The 23,466-nt window shown below is 43.9% G+C and overlaps 1 protein-coding gene across 1 annotated transcript in view; it reads right to left on the bottom strand.

Moving 5' to 3' along the window:
• DGAT1 (diacylglycerol O-acyltransferase 1) overlaps positions 1-20,796 on the bottom strand; it is a 239,784-nt gene extending 218,988 nt beyond the window's left edge. The window contains exon 1 of the mRNA XM_063450910.1: positions 20,692-20,796. The gene's annotated coding sequence lies outside the window, so the exon portion shown is untranslated. The remainder of the gene's footprint in view (positions 1-20,691) is intronic.
• Positions 20,797-23,466: the final 2,670 nt, after the last annotated feature.

Genomic DNA, 23,466 nt, shown 5'->3' with positions numbered 1-23,466 from the left:
TGGTGTATGATAATTTGTGTTCCAGTTTGTAGCAGGCCATGGTGTATGATAATTTGTGTTCCAGTTTGGAGCATGCCATGGTGTATGATAATTTGAGTTCCAGTTTGGAGCAGGCCATGGTGTATGATAATTTGTGTTCCAGTTTGGAGCAGGCCATGGTGTATGATAATTTGTGTTCCAGTTTGTAGCAGGCCATGGTGTATGATAATTTGAGTTCCAGTTTGGAGCAGGCCATGGTGTATGATAATTTGTGTTCCAGTTTGGAGCAGGCCATGGTATATGATAATTTGTGTTCCAGTTTGGAGCAGGCCATGGTGTATGATAATTTGAGTTCCAGTTTGGAGCAGGCCATGGTGTATGATAATTTGTGTTCCAGTTTGGAGCAGGCCATGGTGTATGATAATTTGTGTTCCAGTTTGGAGCAGGCCATGGTGTATGATAATTTGTGTTCCAGTTTGGAGCAGGCCATGGTGTATGATAATTTGTGTTCCAGTTTGGAGCAGGCCATGGTGTATGATAATTTGTGTTCCAGTTTGGAGCAGGCCATGGTGTATGATAATGTGTGTTCCAGTTTGGAGCAGGCCATGGTGTATGATAATTTGTGTTCCAGTTTGGAGCAGGCCATGGTGTATGATAATGTGTGTTCCAGTTTGGAGCAGGCCATGGTGTATGATAATTTGTGTTCCAGTTTGGAGCAGGCCATGGTGTATGATAATGTGTGTTCCAGTTTGGAGCATGCCATGGTGTATGATAATTTGTGTTCCAGTTTGGAGCAGGCCATGGTGTATGATAATGTGTGTTCCAGTTTGGAGCAGGCCATGGTGTATGATAATTTGTGTTCCAGTTTGGAGCAGGCCATGGTGTATGATAATTTGAGTTCCAGTTTGGAGCAGGCCATGGTGTATGATAATTTGTGTTCCAGTTTGGAGCATGCCTTGGTGTATGATAATTTGTGTTCCAGTTTGAAGCAGGCCATGGTGTATGATAATTTGAGTTCCAGTTTGGAGCATGCCATGGTGTATGATAATTTGTGTTCCAGTTTGGAGCATGCCATGGTGTATGATAATGTGTGTTCCAGTTTGGAGCAGGCCATGGTGTATGATAATTTGTGTTCCAGTTTGGAGCAGGCCATGGTGTATGATAATGTGTGTTCCAGTTTGGAGCAGGCCATGGTGTATGATAATTTGTGTTCCAGTTTGGAGCATGCCATGGTGTATGATAATGTGTGTTCCAGTTTGGAGCAGGCCATGGTGTATGATAATTTGTGTTCCAGTTTGGAGCAGGCCATGGTGTATGATAATTTGTGTTCCAGTTTGGAGCAGGCCATGGTGTTTGATAATTTGTGTTCCAGTTTGGAGCAGGCCATGGTGTATGATAATTTGTGTTCCAGTTTGGAGCATGCCATGGTGTATGATAATTGTGTTCCAGTTTGGAGCATGCCATGGTGTATGATAATTTGTGTTCCAGTTTGGAGCATGCCATGCTGTATGATAATTTGTGTTCCAGTTTGGAGCAGGCCATGGTGTATGATAATTTGTGTTCCAGTTTGGAGCAGGCCATGGTATATGATAATTTGTGTTCCAGTTTGGAGCATGCCATGGTGTATGATAATTTGTGTTCCAGTTTGGAGCAGGCCATGGTGTATGATAATTTGTGTTCCAGTTTGGAGCATGCCATGGTGTATGATAATTTGTGTTCCAGTTTGGAGCAGGCCATGGTGTATGATAATTTGTGTTCCAGTTTGGAGCAGGCCATGGTGTATGATAATTTGTGTTCCAGTTTGGAGCAGGCCATGGTGTATGATAATTTGAGTTCCAGTTTGGAGCAGGCCATGGTGTATGATAATTTGTGTTCCAGTTTGGAGCATGCCATGGTGTATGATAATTTGTGTTCCAGTTTGGAGCATGCCATGGTGTATGATAATTTGTGTTCCAGTTTGGAGCATGCCATGGTGTATGATAATTTGTGTTCCAGTTTGGAGCATGCCATGGTGTATGATAATTTGTGTTCCAGTTTGGAGCAGGCCATGGTGTATGATAATTTGTGTTCCAGTTTGGAGCAGGCCATGGTGTATGATAATTTGTGTTCCAGTTTGGAGCATGCCATGGTGTATGATAATTTGTGTTCCAGTTTGGAGCATGCCATGGTGTATGATAATTTGTGTTCCAGTTGGAAGCATGCCATGGTGTATGATAATTTGTGTTCCAGTTTAGAGCATGCCATGGTGTATGATAATTTGTGTTCCAGTTTGGAGCAGGCCATGGTGTATGATAATTTGTGTTCCAGTTTGGAGCATGCCATGGTGTATGATAATTTGTGTTCCAGTTTGGAGCAGGCCATGGTGTATGATAATTTGTGTTCCAGTTTGGAGCATGCCATGGTGTTTGATAATTTGTGTTCCAGTTTGGAGCATGCCAAATGATAATGGTGTATGATAATTTGTGTTCCAGTTTGGAGCAGGCCATGGTGTATGATAATTTGTGTTCCAGTTTGGAGCAGGCCATGGTGTTTGATAATTTGTGTTCCAGTTTGGAGCAGGCCATGGTGTATGATAATTTGTGTTCCAGTTTGGAGCAGGCCATGGTGTATGATAATTTGAGTTCCAGTTTGGAGCATGCCATGGTGTATGATAATTTGTGTTCCAGTTTGGAGCAGGCCATGGTGTATGATAATTTGTGTTCCAGTTTGGAGCATGCCATGGTGTATGATAATTTGTGTTCCAGTTTGGAGCATGCCATGGTGTAGGATAATTTGAGTTCCAGTTTGGAGCAGGCCATGGTGTATGATAATTTGAGTTCCAGTTTGGAGCAGGCCATGGTGTATGATAATTTGTGTTCCAGTTTGGAGCAGGCCATGGTGTATGATAATTTGTGTTCCAGTTTGGAGCAGGCCATGGTGTATGATAATTTGTGTTCCAGTTTGGAGCATGCCATGGTGTATGATAATTTGTGTTCCAGTTTGGAGCAGGCCATGGTGTATGATAATTTGTGTTCCAGTTTGGAGCATGCCATGGTGTATGATAATTTGTGTTCCAGTTTGGAGCATGCCATGGTGTATGATAATTTGTGTTCCAGTTTGGAGCAGGCCATGGTGTTTGATAATTTGTGTTCCAGTTTGGAGCATGCCATGGTGTATGATAATTTGTGTTCCAGTTTGGAGCAGGCCATGGTGTATGATAATTTGTATTCCAGTTTGGAGCAGGCCATGGTGTATGATAATTTGTGTTCCAGTTTGGAGCAGGCCATGGTGTTTGATAATTTGTGTTCCAGTTTGGAGCAGGCCATGGTGTATGATAATTTGTGTTCCAGTTTGGAGCAGGCCATGGTGTATGATAATTTGTGTTCCAGTTTGGAGCAGGCCATGGTGTATGATAATTTGTGTTCCAGTTTGGAGCATGCCATGGTGTATGATAATTTGTGTTCCAGTTTGGAGCATGCCAAATGATAATGGTGTATGATAATTTGTGTTCCAGTTTGGAGCAGGCCATGGTGTATGATAATTTGTGTTCCAGTTTGGAGCAGGCCATGGTGTATGATAATTTGAGTTCCAGTTTGGAGCAGGCCATGGTGTATGATAATTTGAGTTCCAGTTTGGAGCAGGCCATGGTGTATGATAATTTGTGTTCCAGTTTGGAGCAGGCCATGGTGTTTGATAATTTGTGTTCCAGTTTGGAGCAGGCCATGGTGTATGATAATTTGTGTTCCAGTTTGGAGCATGCCATGGTGTATGATAATTTGTGTTCCAGTTTGGAGCAGGCCATGGTGTATGATAATTTGTGTTCCAGTTTGGAGCAGGCCATGGTGTATGATAATTTGAGTTCCAGTTTGGAGCAGGCCATGGTGTATGATAATTTGTGTTCCAGTTTGGAGCAGGCCATGGTGTATGATAATTTGTGTTCCAGTTTGGAGCAGGCCATGGTGTATGATAATTTGTTTTCCAGTTTGAGGTGTGTGCTTATGGCGGTAGTGATATGAACAAAATTGGATTGAGAAAAGGATTATTAAGAATAGCAGTATGGTTATATTTGGATTCAGGTTAGTGGTATGAGGTGTGTAGATGAAAATGAAACCCAAATAGTGAAAATAAATAATTAAAAATTAAATAAAAGTATACAATATTGGTGAGTGATATATAGCCATTTGTAGGGAGAGAGGGTATGTATTCTATAGGGTATAGAGATATATAGATTATATATGTGTATATATATATATATATATATATATATATATATATATATATATATATATATATATATATATAGAGAGAGAGAGAGAGAGAGAGAGATACACATATGTAGATCAGGGTGTTGCAGTGGATGTGATCTATTTGGATTTTGCCAAGGCATTTGATACAGTTCCACACAATAGATTAGTGTTCAAACTCAAGGAAATCGGTCTAGATGAAAATGCTTGTTCTTGGGTAGAACATTGGCTTAAAAACAGAGTACAAAGAGATGTCGTTAATGGTAAATTTTCAAGCTGGACAGAGGTGGCAAGTGGTGTCCCTCAGGGGTCTGTTCTGGGACCCCTTCTGTTTAACATTTTTATAAATGATCTTGAAGACAGCATTGAAAGTCATGTTTCAGTGTTTGCAGATGACACAAAACTCTGTAAAATAATACCATGTGAGCAAGATATTACTTTGCTGCAGAGGGATTTAGACTGGGGGACTGGGCACTCATATGGCAGATGAAATTTAAGGTTGAAAAATGCAAAGTTATGCACTTCGGCGTAAAGAATACACAAGCAACGTATACCCTTAATGGAAGCGAATTAGGGATAACAACACACGAAAAGGACTTGGGAATTGTTATAGACAACAAACTATTGTGCAATGTCAATCAGCAGTGGCCAAGGCCAGTAAGGTATTGTCATGCATGAAAAAGGGCATTCATTCTCAGGACGAGAATATCATTTTGCCTCTTTATAAATCACTGGTAAGACCACACATTGAATATGCTGTGCAATTTTGGGCACCTGTTCTAAAGAAGGATATTATGGCACTAGAAAGAGTGCAGAGGCGGGCTACAAAATTAATAAAAGGAATGGAACATATCAGCTATAAAGAAAGGTTAACAAATTTAAACCTATTTAGTTTAGAAAAGCATCGCCTGAGAGGGGATATGATAACATTATACAAATATATTCGGGGCCAATACAAACCATTGTGTGGAAATCTATTCACAAACCGGACTTTACATAGGACACGAGGTCATGCGTAGACTGGAAGAGAGAAGATTTCGAACAACAATCAGGATGTGGAATTCTCTGCCTGAAGAGGTGGTTTTATCAGAGTCCATACAGATGTTCAAACAGCTACTAGATGCATACTTGCAAAAACAGAATATTCAAGGATATAATCTTTCAATGTAGGGTAATAACTGCTTGATCCAAGGATAAATCTGACTGCCATTCTGGGGTCAAGCAGGAATTTCTTTCCTAGCTTGTTGCAAAATTGTGCTTCAAACTGTTTTTTTTTTTTTTTTTGCCTTCTTTTGGATCAACAGCAAAAAACAAATGTCAGGAAGGCTGAACTTGATGGACGCAGGTCTCTTTTCAGCTATGTAACTATGTATTTATAATGTCATTCTAAATGAATTTTGAATGTAATATATATGTATCTTAATATCAACATACAGTTAGAACAAATTAAAACTGGTATATATATTTTTTTTACAATTTGACAATTTGTATTAGTAAACTTGTATATCATTTTTTACATTTATTTTTATTATTTTTTAATTATAATTTTTTCGTTATTTTCAAGTTATTTATAGATTTTTATTTTTTATATATATATATAATTTTATATATATATATATATAATTAACTTCATTCTAGGTGTATATTAATATTAAAATATATAATTATATATATTAATATTAAAATACACTTTTATTAATGGTTTATGTATGTGTTTGTCCATATAAAAGTACTTAGATCATATATATATATGTAAATATATATATGATCCAGTACTTTTATTTACTTTATTAAACTTTTTATTAACTTTTGTTACCTTTATAAACTTTTTTGCAGGCATTAGGGGGACTGCCTGAGAGCTCAGGCAGGCCCCCTGCAGGCACTGCATAATATGGCTATTCCGACCATGTGATAGCAGAGACCCTGAGGGGGCCGGATCGGGCAGAGGGGGTCTGCTTGAGCTCCCAGGCAGATCCCAGGATCGCGACCGCCGTCAGGGGAACGTCGGGGATCCTTAAGTACAAAGGACAGCGGGGACATTCTATGCCACCCGCCGGCGTTTAGGACCGCCCCAAAAAGGACAGCATAGGATGCCCACCGTCCTTAAGGGGTCATATCATAATGATAAAATAAATCACCCAAATGGCCCTGATAAAAAGTTTACATATCCTTGAATGTTTGGCCTTGTTACAGATAGACAAGATGACACACACAGATTAAAATGACAATTCAAGTTTAATTTCCCACACCTGTGACTTTTTATATTGCAATTCGTGTCTGAGTATAAATGGTCAATGAGTTTGTTAGCTCTCATGTGGATGCACTGAGCAGGCTAGATACTGAGACATAGGGATCAAAAACGAACTGTCAAAAGAAGGTAATGGAACTTTATAAAGATGGAACAGAATATAAAAAGATATCCAAAGCCTTGAAAATGCCAGTCAGTCCTGTTCAATCATATACTAAGGAGTGGACAATTTGGGGATCTCTTGATACCAATCCAAGCTCAGGTAGACCATGAAAAATTTCAGCCACAACTGCCAGAAAAATTGTTCGGGATACAAATAAAAACCCACAGGTAACCTCAGGAGAAATACAGGCTGCTTTAGAAAAAGACGGTGTGGTTGTTTCAGGGAGTACAATACAATAATCGCTGTGGCTTGACTGGGACAGGATAGGGGACTAGCTCTATTCCCTCCCAGGGACTGGACGACACACAGTCCTGGGAGCGGAGCTGTAGTCCTTACAAGGACTTTCCCCGCTGAATCCTCCTCGAGCTGGAACAAGGCACTGAGTAGGGATTAGCCCATTCCCTCCCACTAACTCAAAGACACATAGTTCTAGGAGTACAACTAGTTTTAATGAGTCAAACTCTGCCTTTTATGCAAAGACCCCAGCATGGGGTCTCCATTGTATTCAACACAAACCCCTCCCAGGAACCTCTGGGCCTGGGAGATAATTGAGTTAAAGACCAGTAAGCTAATTATCTCCTGGGAACAGAGAGCTCAACACAAAACATAAAAGTACCCCAAAACATAATTAAAACATACAATAGCCCCTCATATTATACATCCCCAAATAGCCCTGATCTGAGTTCCCATCTGTCCAATAGCACTCAGATTTATGCAGTATAGGGGAAACACCATCATGTTAAAGTTCTGACCTGCTGTACACATGGTCCTATGCCCAAAATAATTCCAGGGAGTTTGGTGCTTTTGCCGGTACACTGGGAGCTCCTGCATCAGAAATACTGGGTGCTCCACCTGGCTCTCAGGTAGCGTTTGTTCCCCTTAGTCTCAGGCACCTTCCCTTCAAAAAGCATTCTCCTGGATGGTTGCAAAGTGGCACAGTCACCGAAAATAGTTCCATAACATTCTCGGCTAAGTACCGCTGAGGTGACTAAGGAACCACAAAGTCCTCATGCTGAAATTAGTTCCATAGCAGTTGCGGCTAAGCACCACTGAGGACCATTCATGGTTTTGGTTCATGCAAAACTGTTTCCATTCCCGAACAGTGTCTCAGACCTGCACCATAGTCGGTGGGCAGGAGGCCAGCTTCCACACTCCTCCAGGAAATTGTGGCAATCATTCGTGGGAAGTAGCATTTTTCACAGAATCTATTTTGACAATTATTACAAACATAAGAAATAGGGATTGGAAAACCTGGCTCTTGAAAGGGAAAGGCTCCTGTGTCACGAATGTGTCACGAACACTTAACCATAATAATATGAATATTACTATTTTAATGCTGCCACCACCAAGACAATCTATAAATGGGGTTCCTTGGTCCCCCAGGTAACTTAATAATAACAACCCACCAAATACAACTTAGCACAATATCTAAGCAATAGCCAAACACTAATTAGTATCTTCAGGTAACGTGATTCTTTACCAGACGAAGGCAGAACTTAATAAAGGAATATTAATTATGAGCAAAAAATAGTCACAGTGCATACAAAATATAGATGACAGTCAAATTAGTTACACCAACAACAGATAAAAACAAAAGGGATAAAATAACAAAAGTCCTAATTACTTACTCAGGTATTCAAAGTAAAACTTATGCCCCAGGGGGTCTCTGGTAAGAAAGGTGGTGATTCACTTACAATTAGATTCTGGCCCCCAAGTAAGTCCTATACACACTTCAGTATCATTGCTCTGTGGATTACCAAGCCTCGCCCAGAGGTGGAGATAAGGCATACCTGTAGTAATTATAAGTGACCACCCTCTTGTGTTCCAGACCAACATCAATCCAAATGGAAACATTTGATTCTATCTCCTCTTATGCACTTGCCACTGAATTTACCATTTGTTACCATTTTTCCATTCCATAGATATGTCACACTCCTTGACAGGTGTATAGTCGCCATTTGGGCAGTCGGAATCCAGGACAAACCACCCCCATATCCTAACCCAATAACACACAGACACTAAGTAATATGGGGAAATTTGTCCACAGCTTTATTAACCAATAATTAATAATAACAATAAATTAACATATAAACATGGGTCATTGCCCCCCATACTCCGCCCCCTCGCATCCTGTTCCTTCGGCTACCATACAAAAGGCAATGACCCCCATATAATAACACATATACATATTTATAACATATTTATAACATACACCAACATTCCAAAGTGCCAACCATCCATTTACCACGGCAGGGGTATACCCGGATACCCCTGCCCCACCAGGTTCTGAGCCACCTCCAGGACTCAAAACCTCTCAACCACCGATGACCACAATCTGTTTATTCCACCTCACGTTCATCCAGGGGAGCCTATTTCCTCTCCTTCAGCTCCCCGTCCTGCCGCTGTGAAAGAAACGGGTTAAATAAACACATAACAAACAAAGGGAGGGTGGGTGGGACAAACTCAACCGGGTAGAAAGTTAGAATGACTCACCTAAAATGGCTGCTCATTTAAATAGCCAATCCTACTTACCCATAATTCCAACCCTTGCTTACTTCCTCCTAAGCCCGCCTCCTAACCCCTGTCAAGGCCTTTTTCCGCTTAGCTGCGCTCTAGCTACATGGGGCTACATACTTGTGACCCAATATAGCAGACATCACAATCCCTTCCCCTATGGTTAAGTTACACAAATCATGTTTTGGGCTTGATTAGAAGATTGTGCTTGTCCCATTCTAAATATAATAAAAATTAGGCTTAATTATTAATCTGTGGGTAAATATTTATGGTTCTTTTGGATATGATACTGAAACACAATGCTAATTGTCATTAACATATCAACTGGCCCCCTATCTAAGAGGGAATCTAGACATATGGCAATTTAGAGAATTAGTTTATATTTAAACCAGACTTCCAGGCCACTGATGTGACTTCTCGCACCTTGCAGAGCCTTTGATTAATCATCTGACCTATGCCAAGTGGCCAATACACATATGCACTACATAAGTTACATTAGATGGCAATATTCTATAGTGCAACAATGAATTATGCACCCTTTGCGTGACATCCTGAACCTAGGTTTGTCAGAGGTAGTGATAGATGCACTCCTGAAGTCAAGAAAACAACTTCAAAATGCTATCATCGTATTTGGGGGATGTTCAAATCTTGGGCAGATGTTATGAAAGTGGACTGCCTTCATCCTTCCGAGTCATATATTCTAGAGTTCTTTCAAGCAGGATTTGAAAAAGGTTTAGTCTAAGTACTCTAAAGGTAAAGTCTTTGGTTTTATGTGTCTTATGTAATGTGTTTTTTGATCTTCTGATACCTTGATTGCAATATTGTTTTTTTAAGGCTGTCTTTTGAATTTGGCCTCCCAAACGCGATTATGTGCCCCCATGGGATCTTCCTCTAATCCTGCATGTGTTGACTTGGAAAGTAATCTTCATTGTTTAGATGTAAGGGAATGTTTGATTAGATACTGGTCAGTGTCTTTTTGTAAGAGTAGTTAATTATTCATTATCAATCTATTTATCTTCTTAAACCTTAAGCTGCTGGATATCAAACATCATCATAAAGGCTTACACTCTGAAGGATCTAACTCCTCCTGAGTACTTTGGTGACTTCATGGGCTAATTGGGCACAGGTTTCTCCTACATGACATCCGCAGGGCAGCCACTTGGTCTTCTCCAATGACCTTCATTAAGCATTACAAGCTGGACGTGGCCTCTTCAGCCACTAAATTTGGCAGAGGCGGCGTTTTGATTTCTGTTACTTCTATATAATACAGTTTGTGTGTTTTTTGCATTATTCTTGGGTGTTATGTTATTAATCTTTTGTCTGTTAGGCTTGGGTATTACCCATAAGTGATGCTGCCACGATTAGCCAGGAATAATTACATTTTATTTTATACTTACCCGTAAATTCCTTTTCGTGGATATTAATCATGACAACAGCAGGTTCCCGCCCTAGTTATCTGAGCTTTTCTAGTTAATCGTTTAATTATTTCCTGTCCCGGCTGGGAGTTGAGCTACCCGTCAGTGACACGGCCATGAGAAAATAGCCACGAAAATAAATTTACTGGCAAGTATGAAATAAAATTTCGTTATTTTGTTGCATTATATTTATACTTGTTGCCAACTATGAATTTTTCTGGCTATTAGAAACATAGAATGCGACGGCAGATAAGAACCATTCGGCCCATCTAGTCTGCCCAATTTTCAAAATACTTTCATTAGTCCCTGGCCTTATCTTATAGTTAGGATAGCCTTATGCCTATCCCACGCATGCTTAAACTCCTTTACTGTGTTAACCTCTACCACTTCAGCTGGAAGGCTATTCCATGCATCCACTACCCTCTCCGTAAAGTAATACTTCCTGATATTATTTTTAAACCTTTGCCCCTCTAATTTAAGACTATGTCCTCTTGTTGTGGTAGTTTTTCTTCTTTTAAATATAGTCTCCTCCTTTACTGTTGATTCCCTTTATGTATTTAAATGTTTCTATCATATCCCCCCAGTCTCATCTTTCCTCCAATCTATACATGTTAAGTTCCTTTAACCTTTCCTTGTAAGTATTATCCTGCAATCCATGAACCAGTTTAGTAGCCCTTCTCTGAACTCTCTCTAAAGTATCAATATCCTTCTGGAGATACGGTCTCCAGTACTGCGTTCAATACTCCAAGTGAGGTCTCACCAGTGTTCTGTACAATGGCATGAGCACTTCTCTCTTTCTACTGCTAATACCTCTCCCTACAAAACCAAGCATTCTGCTAGCATTTCCTGCTGCTCTATTACATTGTCTGCCTACCTTTAAGTCATCAGAAACAATCACCCCTAAATCCCTTTCCTCAGATGTAGTGATGTAGCGAACACAAAATTTTCGGTTCGCGAACGGCGGACAAAACTTCCGCAAACGTTCGCGAACCGGGCGAACCGCCATTGACTTCAATGGGCAGGCGAATTTTAAAACCCACAGGGACTCTTTCTGGCCACAATAGTGATGGAAAAGTTGTTTCAAGGGGACTAACACCTGGACTGTGGCATGCCGGAGGGGGATCCATGGCAAAACTCCCATGGAAAATTACACAGTTGATGCAGAGTCTGGTTTTAATCCATAAAGGGCATAAATCACCTAACATTCCTAAATCACAATGGATATGGATTGACACCTGACATATGACATATTGATACCTTGACATATGGATTGACACCTGTTCTCAGAGACCCTGATACACACTGACACAGAGCAGAATAGGGACTGTTCCCCCTACAAAGGGTCACTTGGCAGATATGGATTGACACCTATCCTAATGATCCCTGATACACACTGACACAGAGCAGAATAAGGACTGTTCCAAATAATAATACAAATATAATGGAACTGACAATGAGAATGAGAATATTAAATCGATAAAATAAATCACTAGAGGCAGGGCTGCATCACATACAGGAGAGCGACTTGTGTAACTAAACTAGAAAAACATATATCTGGTATGTGAGCGCTCCAATGAATAATACTAAAATAGTGACCACTATAACATTAACACCACAATAACCGCCAAGTTAGGGATCAGTAAAGGAACTGGCATAAATACTGGGTTAATCCACCTGAATAGATATATTATAACCATATGCAACGTATATATAAAATATCATGGGGGCGGGGCCTGACTGTCATGGTGGGAAGACATGCCTAGCTGGAGCTCCACACTAAACTTGCAAAAAAAATGGCTCTAAAGGCACCCCTATCCCACTACAAACCACACCACAGGACCCCAAGCGACTTACTAGTCCTCTACCCTCATGGTAAACCGGTAATGCGGCCCGTGAGTGGACGACAGAAGGCAGAATGCACCTGCGAGGGCAAGCGGCCTGGCAAGCACCGGGCGGGAGAGGCGGCCGATCTCCCAGCCTGGAACCACCCAGAGACCAACTGCCACGAGCAAGGCAACCCGCAACCCTCCCCTTTGGACCGGTGGGGGTGATCCCGGTCCACCCATGGTGGTCCCCTCCAACACGACGGAAACAACCGTGAAGAGGGCCGGAGAGCTGAGAGGCCAACCTAAAATGGCAGAGACCACGTGGCCAGCAGACAGCCGAGAGATACCACTAAGCCCCCTGTCCAGCATAGACAGGATCTTCCGAAACTTCTGGCTCAAGCTCGAACTCCGGCTGCAACAAGGTGTTCCGCGACTACTCACCGTACGCCGCCCACCTCGACCACCGCCACCCGACCCTCAGCATCAGCCCGCAGTCCCGACTGGGCCCAAAAACACGCGACGGCAAAGTAAGCATGCACCTCACTCGCGCAGAGCGGCGAGCGGGAGGAAACCACGCAAAACAAGCCCCGACCTCAAGCAAGTACTCACCCCCTCATGGGCGACCCTACCCAGGTCAAGTGGCACGACCAACCGACCCCAAACACACCTGCTCACTCACCGCACCACAACAAAGCTCCATGGGCCCACAGCAGGGCTGTGCACAGCCCCAACTCGGCATAGGGTGAACCACCTTACACGCTTCGGTAAGCAGATCCCAAGAAGGAGAGCCTGGATTTTTGCACGCACGAAAAGGGACTTACACCTGGGGGACCCCAGGGGACTTTCTTAGGCTATTTTGTTCAATCGAATATACTCTCACGTTATAGTTCTTGCCAGTTCAAAGCGAAAGGGTACAAGCAACTTGCATATTTAGGACAACACAGCTTCAACACACACATACCATACTAATGCAAGTCTTAACTTACTAAATGACACATATATGTTTATCCTTCTGAAGAACGTATTGTCATATACCTCTAACCCTTAGCATGACCAAATTCTGTCATTCACATGTATAGCCTAGCCTCTCTATTATAAACGATAGAAGAATCATTAACCTGTTATTCTCATGATGTAAAAATTGTCAATGAACATAAGTATTCGCTATCATCTCGTTTAAAATGTGTTTTAAGCTTGTTTCTTTAATCCATAAAAAAGTGCAATCGTCTCATGTCATGGCACTGTATACCAATGTTTGACTACATTAAGCCTGTTGAAGCTGTCGTGGCTTCGCAAGCCTGTATGTTATATCTTTTATTGCACATCAAAATAAAGAATTAAAAAAAAAATATATCATTTATTATATGTAAAAATAATCCATAATTAGTACAGTAAAATAGATCATCTCAAAGAACACATCAGATGTCCAGATCAAATATCTGTAAGGTAGATGGTATGGGGCCCCTTTACACCGATCAGATGAAGTCTGGAACTGGGGATGTGCACATAAAAAATATATATTTGAAAATGATAGATTCAAATGTAAAAAATAAAAGTTCCCCAGAGAAAATAATACTGTGAAAAATACCCAGATGTATGCACCGTCTCAGGTGGAGGGAGCTCATAAACCTGACCAAAGTACCGGGTCGGGACTAAGGGGGTTGCAATCAGGATATCCCCAAGAGTGAAGCGATATACGCAAAATACTCTCGGGGTCAGCCGTAGCAACTTACCCTGTTCGTCCAACCTTCGGGTATGGTAACGGGAGCACGCCAACTCCAAACAGTGGAAGGTGCAGATGATGCCGTTCCCGCCAGGCCAACAGCCAAAAATCAAAACCGGGCCGTAAGTGAAGGACCAGATGAAAAACCAGGTCGGCGGTGTGCTGAAAACAGTTACCAGCACGTCTACGCGTTTTGTCCTTACTAGAGGACTTTCTCAAGACGAAGTTATGCTGTCTAAGAGCCTGATATGGATTGACACCTATCCTAATGATCCCTGATACACACTGACACAGAGCAGAATAGGGACTGTTCCCCCTACATAGGGTCACTTGGCAGATATGGATTGACACCTGTCCTCAGAGACCCTGATACACACTGACACAGAGCAGAATAGAGACTGTTCCCCCTACATAGGGTCACTTGGCAGATACGGATTGACACCTATCCTAATGATCCCTGATACACACTGACACAGAGCAGAATAGGGACTGTTCCCCCTACATAGGGTCACTTGGCAGATATGGATTGACACCTATCCTAATGATCCCTGATACACACTGACACAGAGCAGAATAGGGACTGTTCCCCCTACATAGGGTCACTTGGCAGATATGGATTGACACCTGTCCTCAGAGACCCCGATACACACTGACACAGAGCAGAATAGGGACTGTTCCCCCTACATCGGGTCACTTGGCAGATATGGATTGACATCTATCCTAATGATCCCTGATACACACTGACACAGAGCAGAATAGGGACTGTTCCCCCTACATAGGGTCACTTGGCAGATATGGATTGACACCTATCCTAATGATCCCTGATACACACTGACACAGAGCAGAATAGGGACTGTTCCCCCTACATAGGGTCACTTGGCAGATATGGATTGACACCTATCCTAATGATCCCTGATACACACTGACACAGAGCAGAATAGGGACTGTTCCCCCTACATAGGGTCACTTGGCAGATATGGATTGACACCTATCCTAATGATCCCTGATACACACTGACACAGAGCAGAATAGGGACTGTTCCCCCTACATTGGGTCACTTGGCAGATATGGATTGACACCTATCCTAATGATCCCTGATACACACTGACACAGAGCAGAATAGGGACTGTTCCCCCTACATAGGGTCACTTGGCAGATATGGATTGACACCTGTCCTCAGAGACCCTGATACACACTGACACAGAGCAGAATAGGGACTGTTCCCCCTAAAAAGGGTCACTTGGCAGATATGGATTGACACCTGTCTTCAGAGACCCTGATACACACTGACACAGAGCAGAATAGGGACTGTTCCCCCTACATAGGGTCACTTGGCAGATATGGATTGACACCTATCCTAATGATCCCTGATACACACTGACACAGAGCAGAATAGGGACTATTCCCCCTACATAGGGTCACTTGGCAGATATGGATTGACACCTGTCCTCAGGGACCCTGATACACACTGACACAGAGCAGAATAGGGACTGTTCCTCCTACATAGGGTGACCATTTTTAGCCCAAGGCAGCTCATCTCATCAGGCCTTTTTTAGTTGAATGTATCGCCCACTGTCAGTCCCTTCGGGATCCATCCCTCATTCATCTTAATAAAGGTAAGGTAATCTAGACTTTTTTGACCTAGGCGACTTCTCTTCTCAGTGACAATACCTCCTGCTGCACTGAAGGTCCTTTCTGACAGGACACTTGAAGCGGGGGAGGCCAGAAGTTCTATCGCAAATTGGGATAGCTCAGGCCACAGGTCAAGCCTGCACACCCAGTAGTCCTCAGAGTGTCAATATCTGCAGTTAAGGCGAGGTAGTCTGCTACCTGTTGGTCGAGTCGTTCTCTGAGGGTGGATCCCGAAGGGCTGTGGCGATGCGTAGGACTTAAAAAGCTCCGCATGTCCTCCATCAACAACACGTCTTTAAAGTGTCCTGTCCTTGCCGGCGTGGTCGTGGGAGGAGAAGGATGACTTTCACCTCTTCCCCTGTTAGATTCCCGTTGTGCTGTGACATCACCCTTATACGCTGTGTAAAGTATACTTTTTAATTTATTTTGCAAATGCTGCATCCTTTCCGACTTGTTGTAATTTGGTAACATTTCCGCCACTTTCTGCTTATACCGGGGGTCTAGTAGCGAGGACACCCAGTACAGGTCGTTCTCCTTCAGCCTTTTTATACGAGGGTCCCTCAACAGGCACGACAGCATGAAAGACCCCATTTGCACAAGGTTGGATGCCGAGCTACTCATTTCCCGTTCCTCCTCCTCAGTGATCTCAATGAAGGTATGTTCTTCCCCCCAGCCACGTACAACACCACGGGTACCAGATAGCTGGGATGCCTGTTGTGGTTGGTCTTCCTCCTCCTCTTCAAAGCCACATTCCTCCTCTGACTCCTCTTCCTCACAATCCTCTTCCAGCGTTGCCGCAGGTCCAGCAAGCGATGCTGATAAGGCTGTTTCTGGTGGTGATGGTGACCACAACTCTTCCTCTTCACGCTCATCTACGGCCTGATCCAGCACTCTTCGCAGGGCACGCTCCAGGAAGAAAACAAATGGTATGATGTCGCTGATGGTGCCTTCGGTGCGACTGACTAGGTTTGTCACCTCCTCAAAAGGACGCATGAGCCTACAGGCATTGCACATGAGCGTCCAGTAACGTGGCAAAAAAATTCCCAGCTCGCCAGAGGCTGTCCTAGCACCCCGGTCATACAAATATTCATTAACGTCTTTTTCTTGTTGGAGCAGGCGGTCGAACATTAGGAGTGTTGAATTACAACATGTCGGGCTGTCGCAAATCAAGCGCCTCACTGGCATGTTGTTTCGCCGCTGGATATCTGCAAAGTGCGCCATGGCCGTGTAGGAATGCCTGAAATGGCCACACACCTTCCTGGCCTGCTTCAGGATGTCCTATAAGCCTGTGTACTTATGCACAAAGCGTTGTACGATCAGATTACACACATGTGCCATGCACGGCACATGTGTCAACTTGCCCAACTTCAATGCCGCCAACAAATTTGTTCCGTTGTCACAAACCACTTTGCCGATATCCAGTTGCTGCGGAGTCAGCCACTTTTCCACCTGTGCGTTCAGGGCGGACAGGAGTGCTTGTCCGGTGTGACTCTCTGCTTTCAAGCAAGTCAAACCCAAGACGGCGTGACACTGCCGTATCCGGGATGTGGAATAGTACCTGGGGAGCTGGGGGGGTGCCGTTGATGTGGAGCAAGACGCAGCAGCAGAAGAGGACTCAGCCGAGGAGGTTTTGGAAGAGGATGGAGTAGGAGGAGTAGAGGAGGTGGCAGCAGGCCTGCCTGCAAGTCGTGGCGGTATCACCAAATCCTCTGCAGAGCCACGCATTCCATGCTTGGCAGCTGTCAACAGGTTTACCCAATGCGCAGTGTAGGTGATATACCTGCCCTGACCATGCTTTGCAGACCAGGTATCAGTGGTCAGATGGACCCTTGCCCCAACACTGTGTGCCAGACATGCCATTACTTCCTTTTGCACAATCGAGTACAGGTTGGGGATTGCCTTTTGTGCAAAGAAATTTCGTCTGGGTACCTTCCACTGCGGTATCCCAATAGCCACACATTTTTTGAACGCCTCAGACTCCACCAGCTTGTATGGTAAAAGCTGGCGGGCTAATAGTTCAGACAAGCCAGCTGTCAGATGCTGGGCAAGGGGGTGACTTTCTGACATTGGCTTCTTACGCTCAAACATGTCCTTGACAGACACCTGACTGTGGGCAGATGAGCGGGAACTGCTCAAGGCGAGAGACGGAGTGGTGGATGGTTGAGAGGGGGCAAGGAGGACAGCAGTGGTTGACGTGGCTGAAGATGCTTGACCAGGAGGAGGATGGCGGCTTAGAGTAGGCGTGCTGCTTGTACTCATGTGTTGATCCCATAGGCGTTTGTGATGTGCGATCATGTGCCTACGCAAAGCAGTTGTACCTAGGTGGGTTTTGGACTTCCCACGACTCAGTTTCTTTTGGCACAGGTTGCAAATGGCATCGCTGTTGTCAGAGGCAGACACACAAAAAGAATGCCACACTGCTGAGCTCTGCAATGACGGCATTCTGGTGGTGGACACAGCATGCGTTGATTGGCGTGCTGTCGGGCTGACCCCGGGTGCCGATGCATGCTGTCTGACTGTGCCACTAGCTCCTTGCGACGACATATCCCTGTTATCTACATCCTCTGGCAATAATGGTTGTGCATCACTCATTTCTTCAAACGGATGTGTAAATAACTCCTCTGACATACCAAGTGAAGCGGCTGTGGTGCTAGTGTTGGTGGTGGCGGCAGGCGGGTGAGTGGTATCTTGAGAGGTGCCCGAAGCTAAGCTGGAGAAGGATGGTGCGTCAAGGTTCCGAGCGGAAGCTGTAGAAGATTGGGTGTCCTGTGTTAGCCAGTCAACTATGTCCTCAGAACTTTTCAAGTTCAGGGTACGTGGCCTCTGAAAACTGGGCATTATTCTAGGGCAAAAGGGAATCACAGCACCACGACCACGATGGCCCCTGCGGGGTGGCCTGCCGCTGCCTGTCATTTTTTGGGGGGGATTAGTGGTACTATGCGTGCAAGCTACTGTGAGACCAGATATGAGTGGCAATGTGCACTGGCAGAGGTTGGCAGAGTACACGCTGTAGGCCTGACACCCACTTGAAGACAACTAACTGCTATTCAATCTATAACCGTGAAAATTTTTTTTTTGTTTTTAAATGCAAGCTTAAGCTATTGTGACACCAGATATGAGTGGTGGCACTGGGCAAGTGGGCACAGTATCCACTGTGAACCTGACACAGAAGCTGGCAGGTAGGCAACTGCAATTACATTACACAGAAGAAAAAAAAAGCAGACTGATGTTCTAGCCCTAAAAAGGACTTTTTGGGGTGCTGTCCTTACAGCAGAGATCAGATGAGTCCTTCAGGACTGTAGTGGACACTGAATACCCTAGCCTAGCTATCAATTTCCCTATCAAATGAGCAGCAGCTACACTTTCCCTCCTCTATCTAAGAATGCAGCTTCAGAATGAATCTAAAATGGATGCTGTACAGGAGGTGGGAGGGTCTGGAAGGGAGGGTCTGCTGCTAATTTGCTGGAATGTGTCTGCTGACCGTGAGGCACAGGGTCAAAGTTTACTCAATGATGACGAATAGGGGGCGGATCGAACCACGCATGTGTTCGCCCGCCGTGGCGAACGCGAACACGCTATGTTCGCCAGGAACTATTCGCCAGCGAACAGTTTGGTAAATCACTACTCAGATGTTTAGGTTAGGGCTCTATCAAATATTCTGGGCTCTGCCCTTGGGTTTTTACGTCCAAGATGCATTATCTTGCACTTATCCACATTAAATGTCAGATGTCACAACTCTGACCATTTTTCTAGTTTACCTAAATCATTTGCCATTTGGCTTATCCCTCCTGGAACATCAACCCTGTTACATATCTTAGTATCATCCGCAAAAAGACACACCTTACCATCAAGACCTTCTGCAATATCACTAATAAAAATATTAAAGAGAATGGGTCCAAGTACAGATCCCCGAGGTACCCCACTGGTGACAAGCCCAAGCTTTGAATATACTCCATTGACTACAACCCTCTGTTGCCTGTCACTCAGCCACTGCCTTACCCATTCAACAATATTGGAATCCAAACTCAAAGATTGCAGTTTATTGATAAGCCATCTATGTGTAACAGTGTCAAAAGCCTTACTGAAATCTAGGTAAGCAATGTCTACTGCACCACCCTGATCTATAATTCTAGTTACCCAATCAAAAAAATCAATAAGATTAGTTTGGCATGATCTCCCTGAAGTAAACCCATGTTGTCTCTGATCTTGAAATCCATGTGATTTTTAGATGTTCACAATCCTATCCTTTAAAGGGACACTATAGTCACCTGAACAACTTTAGCTTAATGAAGCAGTTTTGGTGTATAGAACATGCCTCTGCAGCCTCACTGCTCAATCCTCTGCCATTTAGGAGTTAAATCCCTTTGTTTATGAACCCTAGTCGCACCTCCCTGCATGTGACTTGCACAGCCTTCCATAAACACTTCCTGTAAAGAGAGCCCTATTTAGGCTTTCTTTATTGCAAGTTCTGTTTAATTAAGATTTTCTTATCCACTGCTATGTTAATAGCTTGCTAGACCATGCAAGAGCCTCCTGTATGTGATTAAAGTTCAATTTAGAGATTGAGATACAATTATTTAAGGTAAATTACATCTGTTTGAAAGTGAAACCAGTTTTTTTTTCCATGCAGGCTCTGTCAATCATAGCCAGGGGAGGTGTGGCTAGGGCTGCATAAACAGAAACAAAGTGATTTAACTCCTAAATGACAGTGAATTGAGCAGTGAAATTGCAGGGGAATGATCTATACACTAAAACTGCTTTATTTAGCTAAAGTTATTTAGGTGACTATAGTGTTCCTTTAACATGGGTTCCATCACTTTCCCCACTACTGAAGTAAGGCTTACTATTAAATAGCCCTTTGATGTGGTTGTTTTACTTCATATGAATCAGTTCTCCACTTACATACAAGTAAAATGATAAACTGTTTTTTCGAAACCCTTTAAGAGACCCGTCTGAATTTGAACTCACAGCTCCAGCTTCCCAGTCGGGTTCTATACCTTGCTGTCCACTAGGGGCTTTAGTATCCTGGATGGAGCAGTGCTGATCCACCTGCAGCCCCTTACCAATTAGACTCAGCAGCTCCTAATCAGCAGGCTGTAAAAGCCGTCTCTGCCTGAGGCCTGGTATCTGGTGGTTTGTTTTTCCTGCTGGATGTGCGTTACTTTGCTGACTGTTTTTATGGACTCTGACCTCTGCTTCATTTACTGATTACGATATTCTGCTGCCGACCCTGCCTTTGGATACCCCTGATCTGTACTGCACTTTGGTTTCTGACTCCGTGTGCATCTCCTGCACGTGGGCTCCAACTCCCGGTAAGCCGTGACACAGGTTCGTTCACATGGGTTTGGTGACCTGGTGGGAAAGCCGGGGGAGAAGTCAGCTGTCAGTGTTTAATTAGAAACAGGTAATTAATTGGTTAGAGGCCAGACACCTGTCAGTCCCTAATTACTGTGATCAAGGAAAGGGAGGAATTCTGAATTTAGGGGAAGAGGATCTAATAATTTAAATCAAAGGAGAAATGTGACACAGAGTTAGGACCAAACTTTAATTCATTATTTACAGTCACAGTAAATGAAAGTTACAGAGCTCTCTCACTGCAAGATAGTTCCACTGCAGAGCCGTCCCATTGTCTGCAGAGCCGTCCCATTGTCTGCAGAGCCGTCCCATTGTCTGCAGAGCCGTCCCATTGACTGCAGAGCCGTCCCATTGTCTGCAGAGCCGTCCCATTGTCTGCAGAACCGTCCCATTGTCTGCAGAACCGTCCCATTGTCTGCAGAACCGTCCCATTGTCTGCAGAACCGTCCCAGTGAGTGCAGAGCCGTCCCATTGTCTTTAGAGCCGTCTCATTGTCTGCAGAGAACAAAGAAGTTCCAAAGAACTTTCCCACACTGTGTAAAATGACACAGAGCACTCTGATTGGTTGGATCCCAAGCCAACTAATCAGAGTGCTGTGACAGGTAAATTTAGAGCCTTACCTGTCAGAGCACTCTGGCTTAAACCAACCAATCAGAGTGCTCTGAGCCTAATTGCAGGGAGTGGGAAAGCTGTCTGGATTTACCACGTTTCCCTAAGTGTTAAGAGACGTTAGAACTGCTAAGATATTGGAGTTCTGTGTTTTAAAACCTCCAGACTGCTAGGTGCCTGGACACAACCTATCGTACTATTGTTCCTGTGGAGCGTGAATACCCAGTCCCGATGCTTTGTTTATTTATCTCCTGGGACTTGTACTGTTGTGTCCTATTTGTCTGGAGGGAGGTTTGGTATAAATATGTGCATGCTCCCTAATAAACTGAGTTCCTGTTTGGCTCTCAAGCGTTCGGTCTCTGTTCTTGGGGGTAGCTATATTAACTTCTGCGGCTAACACTCTAATATCGACCAGGAACCAATGAAAGGTTTAGCTGAGGAACCCATATGTGGCGAAAATAACCTCGCCACTGGTTTTTGGAGGGGCCTGTTTGCCAGCCTCCTGCCCTGCGACTATGGCCCTGGGATGTATTGCCCTTCTAGGAACTGATTTGGGCATAATGGATTTCTAGAATGCTGTTTCTGGCCCTTTAAATCCCAGAGAAAGGATTTGTACTTTTAAACTGGCACTTCAGATGCAGTCAAAGTGCCAAAGTCGTCGAAGTGGCCGCCATTCGAAAACCGAACATGTGGCGGCCGGCATTTTAACTCATTCGAACGCTGTCAGCGGTGTGTGCAGCCAAATCTATGGAACTCTTTTCGGCTACCCAAATGCACGAACACCGCTGACCTTCTTCTCCACTTCGACACCGCGGCTGGAGACTGAGTCCCGTTCGAAGATTCCAACGCTCATTCGAATGGGACTTAGTCATTTTCTCGGTGTAAAATAGACCGACAGCACAGCCCAAATCCATGGAACTGTTTTGGGCATGAAAATGTGCTTGTGGTCGGTTAAAAGTGACTTATATCTATCTCCTGAACGGATTCGAATGATTTTTGGGTATGTTTGTATTTGGAATGTGCTGATTAATAATATGTAACTGTTATTAGCATTGGATGTATGGTTTTAGAGTTCTGAAAGTTGGGTAAAAAGTATGTTTTAACTGTACGGATAATTGGGTTACCTCTCAGGCTAAGGAGAGAAGATGTGTGGGATGTAACCGTTGTGTGATTGGGTAATGTATAATTGTCTGTGGGCGTCTCCCTTGCAGGGAAGAATTGCATAAAAGCAGTTTGTGTGTCATTAAACCAGAGTTCTACTTCACCCTCAATCTAGAGTCCTGTCTCTTATTGGGGGAATTGCTATATCACTATAAGGGATTGCTATGCTCTGAATGCTCCCTTGGATAATAACTTCTAAGCTCTTTTGAGAGCCTGTTCCTGTCTTGCTCTCGGAAGGAGTCTACGGTGGTTATGGTGTCGGCTGGAGTGCTTGGAGCCCTCAGGAAGCGCTAGGAGCATCCAATAACGGAGGTACCCAGTCGGGGTGCCAGGTGATCTGTTACACCATACAGTTGGGGCCACCTGATGGCAACGTGTATTCAAGGGCCCGGTCCTGATCTGCGGCCCTTTAATGGCCTGGGAGGAAATGAGAGCTGGTCACTTCCTCCCAGAGAGCACAGAGCCGTGTGGGAGGTCGGAGGACAGAAAAGAGGAGGCGCAAATTGGGAGAACACGTTCCTAACATTCAACAGCCTCAGTCAGTAGAAGCCACCTTCCTGCACTTAAAAGGTAGGAAACAGGAGGGTGGCTAAATATTGTGTACATTTTCACATGCAT

This window comes from Pelobates fuscus, chromosome 4 (assembly GCF_036172605.1).
Source record: "Pelobates fuscus isolate aPelFus1 chromosome 4, aPelFus1.pri, whole genome shotgun sequence".
In the NCBI taxonomy this organism is placed as follows: domain Eukaryota; kingdom Metazoa; phylum Chordata; class Amphibia; order Anura; family Pelobatidae; genus Pelobates; species Pelobates fuscus.
The sequence above is the reverse complement of the archived record's forward strand: the minus strand, read 5'-3'. Positions and strand labels throughout refer to the sequence as shown.